This window comes from Haliaeetus albicilla, chromosome 30 (assembly GCF_947461875.1).
Source record: "Haliaeetus albicilla chromosome 30, bHalAlb1.1, whole genome shotgun sequence".
NCBI lineage: Eukaryota > Metazoa > Chordata > Aves > Accipitriformes > Accipitridae > Haliaeetus > Haliaeetus albicilla.
The window spans coordinates 2392321-2404334 of NC_091512.1; positions in this window are offsets into that span (position 1 = coordinate 2392321).

A 12014-nucleotide genomic window follows, 5' to 3' on the forward strand; every position below is an offset into this window, starting at 1 on the left:
ATACATGTGAACACCCAGTGGTACTTCCACAGCATCAAGGAGCTTGGCTGAAGCATTGTGAGCAACAGTGGGGGAATGCCTATATCCCTGGGGAGGTCAATTAAAAATGTATTGGGTCCCCTCCCAAGTGAAGGTGAACTGGGGATTGTCCTCTTCCCTTAGGGGAACCATAAAAAACATATCCTTGACATCTAAAGCAGCCATCCATGGGTGGGCCACAGCCTGTAGTGCCATTCCTATTGAGGTTATACTTGGAACAGCAGCACTTAATGGTGGGGTATTACTGTTCAATCTCCTATAATCAATTGTTAGTCACCACCTCCCATCTGCTTTTCAGACTGGCCAAACAGGAGAATTATAAAGGGAATGTATGCGACTTATGATCTGCCTCTTCTCAAGGTTGTTAATTACTTCTGAAATGCCTCATTTGGTAGTGGCTGGCAGCAGGTATTGATAAACATGGGTTACTTTAGATTGCAGTAGTGCAGGAGCAACCTGCAAGGTTCTCACATGGATAGCCTCTGCCCCTCTGCCCTCAAAGCTCCACACCCTGCCCTTGGGTAGGTACCATTGTTTGCCTGCCAGCACATCAAATCCCAGTATATTTCCCTCATAGGGGCTCAGAGACACTTCCACAGTCGTCATTCTCTTTTCCCCAGGTAGCCAGAATTGAGCTTGAGCTATGGGACATTTTTCTGCTGCTCCTGTCACTCCTATAATGTTTATAGCCTTTCTCAATGGTTTAATTGCCAGCTCACTAGCTTGCCGTTCATTTAAAACACTAATTTGGGCTCCTGTATCAATTAAGAATGCTAAACTTATCCATCTTGGACCCACAGGAATGTGTATATAAGGCTTTTTATCAGCAGACCATTGGCAGGTATTCACCATGCGGATTTGGTGGCCTGAATCCCAAACCGCAGCTTCTGGTTTTTTAACCCTTCTGGTTCCTCTCGCAGTGCTGCGAAAGGGTTACGGTTCTCATCCTGAGGGGGTGGGGTTACTGGCGCTTCCCTTTGGTCTCTAGCTTTCCCCTCCAGCAATTTCATTCCTGGATGTGTCAGTGGACTGCCCGTGCAGCACAGCTCGGGGTCCCCCCAGTGCCAGTGCCTTCTGCCAGCGATCGTTCCTTCTGGGATTGTAGTTCCAATATGACTGACTGCAAGATTGAGAACGCTCCGGGTGGGGCTTACAACCAGCTGGCTGGACCTTCCTGCTGCCCTTTGTGCCACCGCTCAGCTCCGTCCGTCCCATCTTGCACCTGTGAACTACTATGCTGTGCTGTACTTCAGCCCCAATCATCACATGCACAGGAGGCCTCTGGAGGGGTTCTGCTGGTTGTGCTCAGTGACCCCCAGGATTCTTTCTCTGAGAGACTGGACGTGTACCTTTAAAGCATCTGGCAGACCTCTAATAAGGGGTCTGAGGTGGCGGGGATCCACTGGTGCAGTCATCGGTATCTCTTCCTGCCCTCTGTCATACATGGCCTGAACACAGTCGGCTTTCTGCACTCCTTCCGTTAACTCCAACAGTCCCTTTACCCCGATAGTAATAGGTTCTCCTCTCTCCTTGGGGTCCACACCCCCAGCCCAGTAGGCTATTCAGGACGTTATCGACTGATCACCTGCCCGTCAGTCACTCAGAACACTCCCGGTCTCCAGTAACCTCTCGCTTCGTCATCACTCAACAATATCCAATCTCCCCCCTGTTAAAGAAACTCTCCACAAATACTCAGTTTTGGTTTCACCCAGTTTGTGCAAAAACTTGGCTTGTAAATCACTGAGTTCAGGTCCTGACCAAGGGGTTGTGCGAATAGTGGTTTGGGGGCTCCCACCGTGTGGACGCGTGTGCCTTTCTGTTTTAATAAGGGGTCGCACATCCCTTTCCTCCAATTCCTCTACCTCTTCAGAGCTGTTTTGATCAGAGTCTCCCCAGATGTCCCCATCCCAATCCTCAGGGTCCGTACCCAGGATTAACCAAAGCCCCCAGGATTTGGGTAATTCTGGGGGGCTTTTTTGCTTGTGCTAGCATAATTTCAATCTTTCATTGCAGGAGACACATCCGCTCCTTTTCTTGTCTCAAGTCCACCTTCAAACAATCTATTTCCCCATGCTTTTTAGAATTATCCTTTGCCAATCGGTCAGAATCACTCTTTTGGTTTTGCGCTTGAATCAAGCAGGCGTCTAGGAGGGCACACATAATGGCTTTACCATTGCCGTATCAACTACTTCTCGTTCTGTTCTCTCCACGCCTGCGGCTGGGTCGGCCCACTTCTCCTTTGCCCATTCTATCTCTGGGGGGAAAGGGCTACAGCCGTGCTTCTGTAATAATTCCTTTATTAACACCATCCTGCCGACTATGCCAATTTGAAATGTTACAGAGGCACGCACAGTCAAATCCAAGAGGTGTTAAAACTCAGATTTATTCTTCAGTGAAAAAGTTATTTAGAACTCTGGTAATTTTGTAAACCCCAGGCGCAAGGACATAAGGGGAATTCGTACTTCACAGCAGACTTAAGAATTCTTAAGACTTAAAATGATGACTCAAAAGGTGCATATCACTCACCTAAAAGATGAGGGCTCTCAACCTGCCGGAGTTACCTTGGGTGGTGCCCCGACGCAAGGGGGAGTCCCTGACTGCAGACCTGCTGCTCCGAGGAGGACTGATTCAAAATGTCCTCGGGCAGGACCCCGTTTATACCCTTGTCGACTCTGATCTGTCGTCATTTCAATCGCTATTGACCAAAAGGTCACCACTTCAGTGTACCTGGCACTTCTCGACTGGTCAGTTCAATTTTCAACCTGCAGCCATTAGGGTTTGTTTTTTTCTTCCTCTCCTCCCTGCCTGGAGAAGTTTCGTTTCCTGTTGGGGGGGTCGTGTACTGCTACATGCACCCATGTGTGTGGGCCACACCAGTGCTAAGTTGAGGGGCTTGATAACTCAGGGTGTCTGGGTAGCCCACACTCCTCCTACTGCAGCCCTGTATGCAGCTGGCCTTGTTCATAGTGTCCACACTCTACTGGCTCACAGGGCATCCCTCGTAGTGCCCAGGCCCTTCTCCTCAGGGTCACCTCTCAGTCGGTCAGGTCCCAGCCTGTCCTGATGTATGGGGTTATTCTCCCCCCACATTCCTGCCACCCACCTACGCTGGACTGGCCACTTCTCCTTGAAAAACTTCAATTTCCATTTGCTGAACTGCAGCGTTTCGCAAGGTCCCCCTGGACTGAAGAACCATTTGGTCCACTTTTAATGTTTGTGTGCAGCTGGCTCATCTTGATTGGGGTGTCTCCCACAAGATAACAGCATGAGGAATTGCAGGCTCCTACAAATCCCCTCTCCTGGAGAAACGGTGGGGTCCTGGGGGGGTCTGGTAGGGATAAGGCCATAGGTCTGGACCCAGAGGCAAAGTTGCCTTTTATGGCAGAGAGCGGTGGGAACAGGTGGAGCTCTGCCTGGGAATGGACAATGAGTCAGCTGAGAGCTGAAGGGTCATGGGCAACCCTGTGGTGGGTGGATGTCTCCTACGGTGCCCCTGATGAGGAAGATGAAGTAGATGAGGCCTTCTTCAGACAACTGGAAGAAGTCTCCTGTTTGCAGGCCGCGGTCCTCATGGCAGGCCTAAACTATCCCAACATTTGCTGAAGGGGACACACAGCAAGGCAAAAGCCATCCAGGAGGTGTTTGGAGTTCATTGACAATGTCTTCCTGACAAGGGTGAATGAGGAGCCAGTGAAGGGGAGTGTCCTGCCGGACGTCATCCTTGGAAACAAGGAAGAGCTGGTCAGGGGTGAGAAAGTAGAGCTGAGGTTCCTGAGAGAAGGGAACAAGGCAAAGAGCAGGACTTCGGGAGAGCAGGCTTTGGTGTGCCAAGGGACATCCTTGACAGTATCCCATGAGATATGGTCCTGCAGAGAAGAGGGGAGAGCTCTTTGATGGTCAAGGAACTCTTCTTCAAGCTCCAGAACAGTACAGCGGGACATGCAGGAAGTCAAGCAACATTGCAGGAGGCTGGTATGGGTGAGAAAGGAGCTCCTGACAAAAATCAAGCATGAAGAGGAAGCACAGAGAAGGTGGAAGCTGGCTGCTTTCCAGCCTCAGTGGTTCTGTGATTCTCTGCTGGAGAGAGCCACGTGTGTGTGCGTGTTTGTCTGTGCGTGGGGGAACTGGAGGGACGAGGGGATCCCAGGGCCAGCTCCTGGACAGATGGAGGGCCTCAGATCAGCTCCTGAAGAGATCACTACTGTTTTGTATCTCTATATAGGCCTAAGTTTTCCACTAACACAGCCTAGCAGATAACAGCCCAGCCCTCGTTTCTCTTTTCTCCACTGACAGTGGTTTTGCTTGGCTTACAGACCTCCCGAGATCCTTTCCAGGACGAACGATTGTGCATTTTCCTCCACCACCAGTCTTCCCTTGATGATGGTAGGGAGAGCACTCAGGTTCCCCATGACCATGGAAGTAAGCAGACATAAGTTTGGAGTGGTCAGCTGTGGCTTTTTTGTCCCACTGAAGTCGCGGACGCAGGGCTGCTAGGCAGGTAACCCCATGCAGGCCTCATCATAGCTGAGCTTAACTTTTGGTTTTCTTTTTCCTTCTTTTGCCTCCCAAATTCTCCTCTGATCATCCTCACCCATTCCTCTACAAACAGCCCAACTCTGCTCCTTCCCCTCTGGCCCTGGATTTTCTGGCTTTGTACTCTCATGTGGTGTTTCTAAGAGAGTTGTTGTGCTGATTCCTACATTGGTCAGTACAAACCCAGTAACTCCTTTTATTAGCTGTAGTGTCCTGCAACTTCTCACGCTCTGGTCTTGTGTTGATGGCTCACCACAATCAGGGTGAGGCATCTGCACACAAATATTAACAGCTGGCAAAATGGAGCTTTACTCCAGGGGGACCTTGAGAAACTCTGGGAGTTGGCCAACAGAAACTTCTCAAGTTTTTCAAGGAGAAGTGGCCAGTCCTGCGTCAGGGGGAAGAATGACCCCATATATCAGGGCAGGCTGGGTCCACACTGGCTGAGCAGTGACCCTCATGAGAAGGACCTGGGCACTACGAGGGACACCATACAAACCATGAGTGGTGCATGCTCACCATGAACAAGATCAACTGCATATGGAGCTGCATTAGGAGGAGTGTGGCCACCCCAGACATCTGGAGTTCTCATCCCCTTCCAGGGAGCTGCAATGTGGCCACACCTAGACTAGTGTGTCCCTCGGTGGGAATTCCTGCTGTAGACAGGTGGGGAGGAACTGGAGAGGGCCCACAGGACGTCTGCACATTTCCTGTTCTTCAGGCCCCAAACCCCATCTATGCAGAGCTCTTCCATACCCACTCAACGCTGGGAACATGGTGTCCCTGAAGAACCACTGTGCTCTCCAGGCAGCTCCAGATTCCCCTCCTAGAGGATGAGTGTCCTTAAGGTCACCTGTGGAAAGCCCTGGGTACATCCCTCAATTACACTCACCATCTCGCCTGTCATCAGACACCAACTGGTGACTCCTAAATCCAGTCCTGTGTCTCTGAAAGGTCACAAAGAGACAGTAAGCTTTTTAGTTCTGGACACATGGAGGAAGAGGAATTTCAGGCGTGCAGTTCCTCAGGCCTCTTTGGAGAAAGAGCCTGGCATGAAAGCACTGCACCAGGAAGATCCCATTTTATTACAGAGATGCTACAAGAGTGGCTAACTCCAGTGTTAAACATACTTTGATAAGGGCACTAGGTGCACTTAAGCATGTAAAGTAGGTACATGACTCAGATGTCGTGATGCAAATGCAAATATTTGTGTAGAGAAATAAAAACTGTGAATGAAAAATAACAGCAGCAATAATTATAATTATATTAAAAAAAAAGAAAAAAAAAAGCAACACAAAAAGCCACAACAAACAAAAAAACAACATAAAAAAAGCTAGAATTGGATAGTCTGGGAATCATTTGTGGAGAGAGGTGGTAATATTCTTACTACTGAAAAATGTCAATGAAATCACTTTCTTAAGGGCATCCTTGAGCTCCTGGGTCCTCAAGCTGTAAATAAGGGGGTTCCCTGCTGAAGACACCACTGAGTATAGATCTGCTTTTACCGGGTACAGAGATGGGGAGAAGATGGAGGGGGCCTCCAGGTAGGCAAGAATGGCAGAGCTTACAAACAAGGAGACCACGGCCAGGTGAGGGAGGCATGTCGAAAAGGCTTTGTGCCTGCTCAGAGGGGATCTTAAGCACAGCCCTGAAGATCTATGCATAGGATACCAAAATGAAAACAAAACACACACTGTCCCGCACGACATCCTTGTCTCTAAATTGGAGAAACATGTATTTGACAGATGGACCACTTGGTGGATAAGGAATTGACAGGATGGTCACACTCAAAGAGTTGTGGTCAACGGCTGCATGTCCAAGTGGAGAGCAGTGACGAGTGGCGTTCCTCAGGGGCTGGTATTGGGACCAGCCCTGTTTAATATCTTTCTCGGCTACAAGGGCAGTGGGACTGAGTGCACCCTCAGCAAGTTTGCCAACGACACCAAGCTGTGTGGTGCAGCTGACATGCTGGAGGGAAGGGATACCATCCAGAGGGACCGTGACAGGCTTGAGAGGTGGGCCTGTGCGAACCTCATGAAGTTCAACCAGGCCAAGTGAGAGGTGCTACACGTGGGTCAAGGCAATCCCAAGCATAAATACAGGCTTGGCAATGAGTAGATTGAGAGAAGCCCTGCGGATTGATACTGGTTGATGAGGAGCTCAATGTGACCCAGCAATGTGCACTTGCAGCCCAGGAAGCCAATCATAGCCTCAGCTGCATCAAAAGAAGCGTAACCAGCAGGTCAAGGGAGGTGATTCTCCCCCTCTACTCTGCTCTCGTGAGACCCCACCTGGAGTACTGCCTTCATCTCTGGCGCCCCCAACATAAGAAGGACATGGACCTGTTGGAGAGAGTCCAGAGGAGGGCCATGAAGATGATGAGAGGGCTTGAGCACCTCCCCTATGAAGACAGGCTGAGAGCATTGGAGTTGTTCATCCTGGAGAAGAGAAGGCTCTGGGGAGACCTTATAGCAGCCTTCCAGTACTTAACGGGGCCTACAGGAAAGCTGGAGAGGGGCTCTTTACAAGCTTATGTAGTGATATGATAAGGTGTAATGGATTTAAACCAAAAGAGGGTAGATTTAGATTAGATGTAAGGAAGAATTTCTTCATTGTGAGGGTGGTGAGGCACTGGAACAGGTTGCCCATAGAAGATGTGGATGCCCCATCCCTGGAAGTGTTCAAGGCCAGTTGGATGGGGCTTTGAGCAGCCTGGTCTAGTGGAAGGTGTCCCTGCCCATGGCAGGTGTTTGGAACTAGATGTTCTTTAAGGTCCCTGCCAACCCAAACCATTCTATGATTCTGGTTTGAATATTACGAAAAATTTCTTCTGTGGAAGGGTTGTCAAGAATTGGAACAGGCTGCCCAGGGAAGTGGTTGAGTCACCATCCTTGGAGTTATTTGAAAGACGTGCAGATGTGGCACTTAGGGGCATGGTTTAGTGGTGGACTCGGCAGTGTTAGGTTACTGGTTGGACTCGATGACCTTAAAGGTCTTTTCCAACCTAAATGATTCTATGATTCTAAAGATTTTACTCCCTTAATGCCTATCCCTGTCCCCTTGCGAGGCAGGACACCACAGCAGTGACCGACAGGGATCATTTCCCCCCACGTAGGGCAGGGATTCAGCTGAGTCCATCAGGTATTTCCTCTCTGGTGAGTAGCCCAGAGACTGAAGTGGGGTTCATCTCTCCCTGAGGCACCCTGCAGTCCCACAGGAGCTGGGATTCCTCTTGCTCCAGCTCAGTGTGCACAAAACAGGTGCCTGCTGGCCAGCCCCTGCCCTGAGCTCCCACTGGCATCTGTGGGGATGCAGGGTGGCTGTCAGCTGCTCACACAAAAACACCTGGTGGCATCTGAGGTGCCATGGATGGTCAAAAAACTGTTGATGTGTCTGCAGGCTTTCTCAGCCTCTCCTTGTACACAATGTGCTCCAGGCCCCAACCATCCTGGCTTCTGCAACTTTCTCTCCACTCTGTCAGGGTCTTGCCTGTGCTGGTGAGCCACATACTAGACACAGCAGTCCTGAGGTGGTCGTCCTGTAGTGGGTTAGCCTTGCCCAACACTCAGACACCCACCCAGCTGCCCAGTCACACCTCCAACTCAAAAGGAGGAAGGGAGAAAATAAGATGGAATAGCTCATGGGTCACAATTAAGACAGGGACATAACTTACTAATTACTGTCACAGGCAAAGAAGGGTTGACTTGGGGAAGACCAATTTAATTTATGCCAAGTAAAAAAGGTTTGGACTGTGAGAAACCATGGCAAAACTATTCAAGTCCATTGCCCTCACACTTTCCCCCAGGCTCAAATTACTCCATTGCTCCAAATTCTTCTACTTGGGAGATCCCAAGGTGAGGGTGAGGTGGGGAAACAGGGGGAGGCAGCTAAATTCTGCAGGGAAACTGGCACAGGCATGGGAGAGTGTAGGACTGTCTGTGGTGCAAACAGGGCCTTTGTGCGCTGTCCCCCTCCTCCCCACCTACAGAACTGAAGTCCTTATCATCTCCATGGTGGCTGCTGTCTCTTCCACTGAAGCCCTTGCGAGGACACCAGTTCCTTACAGCCCCAGGCCCTTGTTTCCTCCTCACCGACCCCCAAGAGAGCCTGGGAGGTGTCCTATCACTGTCCCCCCACATCAAACTGCCCCCAGGAAGAGCTGTAAGCATCCCATGAAGGAAAGGATCCCCCTTCCCAGGGGAATGGGGGTCAGGGCTTGGCCATCCTGCTTGGAGAAACACATTTAGGCCTTTCACAGCCACCTCCACAATTGATCTTCCACCTGTAACCAGTGCCTCTGACTTCCTGTTTCACCAGCCCCCAGGGACCATCTCCTTGTCTGGTCATTCCCTCCACGGTCTCTGCAGTGATGTTCCTCAGTGGAGCCCACTAACACCCTCAGAAACTTGGAAGTCTGATGCTGTCTTTTGCTTCTTGAGACGCTTGTTCAATCTTTCAGGATCTGCAGTTCAGGAACTTGGCACCAGAGGGCTCATTAACATGAAAACTCCCTAACGAGCCAAGGCTCTGTGCAGTATTCTCCTTTAGGTCTTCAATTCTTATGTGGTTAATTAGAGAGATTTCAGGAGTGTAGTCAAAGTGGAAAGATTTCAATACTAAACAATAAGAAAGAATTCCTTTTTTCCCCCACTTTTCTTCATTTTTCTGCTCTTGCACCATGTGGTATCAGAAATCCTCCATTCATATTGATCATCCTAATGGAGTTTGAATGTATACAAAAAGCAAGACCTTTTATGTTTTTAACAATCTCTGGTCATTCTTCATCCCTACCCCCAGCCCCACCTTTTCTCTCAACCACCTGGCACTTACAGCAGCCTTGCTCAAATCTGAGCTTTCTTCACTGAAGTCTGTAGCTGCATGTTTCAGCCTGTGGGCACCAACTCCCTCCTGCTTGGAGAACGAGCTGCACACAGACATGCAGTGATGTAATACACTCAACGGTTCTATATTAAGTCCATGTTACCTCCTCTGAAGTCCATTTCCCACAGCAGACAGCCTTAGATGAACAAACCCCACATTTTTGTGTAAGCAGAGATCCCAGGACCCCCCAAAACACTGCCTGCCCTGCACTCTATCTGCCCATATCTGCTCTTTGCACACAGCAAGTCACACATTGAAGTCACAAGCTCCCCTGATTCACAGAGGGGGAAAAAAGAGACAAAGTGAATGAAATGCTCTCTTTTGAATAGCCAAACGGGCACTAAGTCCAATGTATCTGGGACACAGGAGCGTCTTCAAGCAGACTCTGCAATACCTAGACCCACGCATTTTTCATTCCCTGCAGGGTAAAGTACCTGTGGCTCCATTGTCAGTGAAGGCAGGAATGAGAGTGATCCCCTCTAGTGTTGGGCACTTTGGGTGCTGTTGCCCAGGCTTCCTTTTCTACCCATATTAGGTAGTCATCCATTATGATCCAAAAACCCCCATGGCACTACGTCTAGTTGAGGTTTGACTGTCTCCATTGTGGACATCCCGGAGGATTTCTGGGTGCATGTTCCCAGTGCCTGACAGACCTTATAGTGCAGATGCCTTTCTCTTAAGCCTAGTCAGAATTTCCCATGGCCCAACTTTTTCCCATGGCTGCTCATCTTTCCACTGTGCCCACCTGGGAAGAGTCTGACTCATTCCCCTCTGCACCATCCCATAAGCTAGCTGTAGACAATGACAGCATCTCCCCTAGGCCAGCCTTGAATTTCTGACATCCTTCTCTTTGGCCCAATGCTATCGACCGGTCTTCAGCAGACTCCCCATTTCCAGCAATTGGGGGGTGTTGGTCTTGTGGGCCTAAACCTGTGTCTATAACCGTCGTGCTGATCCCCACCAGGTCCCACTCCAGCTTCAGGAGATAACTAGGGATGTGAAGTCAAGGGTCACCCACCCCATTCCAGGGGTCTTCATTCCAATGAGACAGACTCTGTCCTTGCTAGGGATGCACAACTAACCAAATCCAACAGGTGTTAAAACTCAGATTTAGTCTTCAGCAAAAGTTAGTTAGAAATCCGGTAACATTTTATAACACCACAGGCTCAATGATGTAAAGAGAATTAATACTACACGGCCAACCTAAGAATCCCCAGGATTTAAAGTGATGGCTCCAAAACGCGCGTATCACTCACCTAAAAGCGGAGGGCTCTCTCCCTTGAGCAGTTACCTCGGGCAGTGCCCTGACCCGAGGGGGAGTCCCGGACTGCTGTCCTGCTGCTCCAAGGAGGACTGCCAACGTGTCGTCCGGCGGGACCCCGTTTATACCCCTGTTGAATCTGACCTGTGGTCATTTAATTCTATTGGTTAGGAGGGTCACTTCGGTGTACCTGGCGTGTCTCGACTGGCCAGTTCAAATTTCAACCTGCAGCCTCCAGGGTTTCCTTCCCCTTCTCCCTTCCTGCAGAAGTTCTGTTTCCTGCTGGCAGGATGGGGGTGTGAGGGGGATGTACTGTCACAAATCCCAACAGATTTGGCTTACAGGAATGTCTTCGAGTAGATTCTGCACCAGCTAGACCCATGTGACTCGACTGGCAAAGCCACCCGCAGCAGGGGGAAACCCCATCTCCCAGGCTGAGACAGGCAGTCAAGATGCAAACATCTGCAGTGCCCGCTTCTTACTGGCCTCCAGACAGTGTATGACCCATTTTTCATGACCCTCTGAGCCTGTCTATCAATCCTAGGTCCTGCCCATCTCTATATCCATCCATCCATGCATCTGCCCATCAATCCATCCATCCATATGTGCGTCACTCCCTCCCTCCCTCCAAATGTCCTGGACACAATAATAAAGACACCCACTGATCTCCCCTCAACCAGAAATCTAGCCCTTTCACCTTAGAAAAAAGTGAGGTTGGTCTACCATGATCCACCCTGGATAAATCCATGCTGGCCATGCCCGGTCACCTTCCTCTTCATCTTCCCAGAAACATCATCCAAGAGGACATGCTCAGGGACACCCTGCTCTCCAATTGGAGGTTAAACAGTCTTTTGTTCCCCTGGTCATCCTCTGGCCTGTGTTGGAAGAGAGCTGTCAACTTTTTTGGAAGCCATCAGGGACTTGTCCTGATCTCCAGGATCTGTCAAAAGTGATGCAGAGTGAGCCTTGCTACAAAACTGGCTTCCTCCCTCCCCAGCCTTGGAGGATTCCCCTCTGCTCCCAGGGGCTGTTCAAGGCTGAGTTTCCTCAAGTAACCTCTGACTTGATCCCCACTCACTGCTGGTTGTTTTCCTCCAGGGTCCTGTCGCCAGTCACAAAGGCCTGGCAGAAGTCACAGCCAAAGAAGTCATTCAGTTCCTCAGCCTTACCTGCTCCTACACTTTGGAAGTTCAGCAGCAGGCCCACATGATCCCTGTCTAGTCTTTTACTGTTAATGCACTAGGATCAGCTCATCTTCCTGCCTCCATCCTGCCCTGCATCTCTCAAGACAATGGGACCT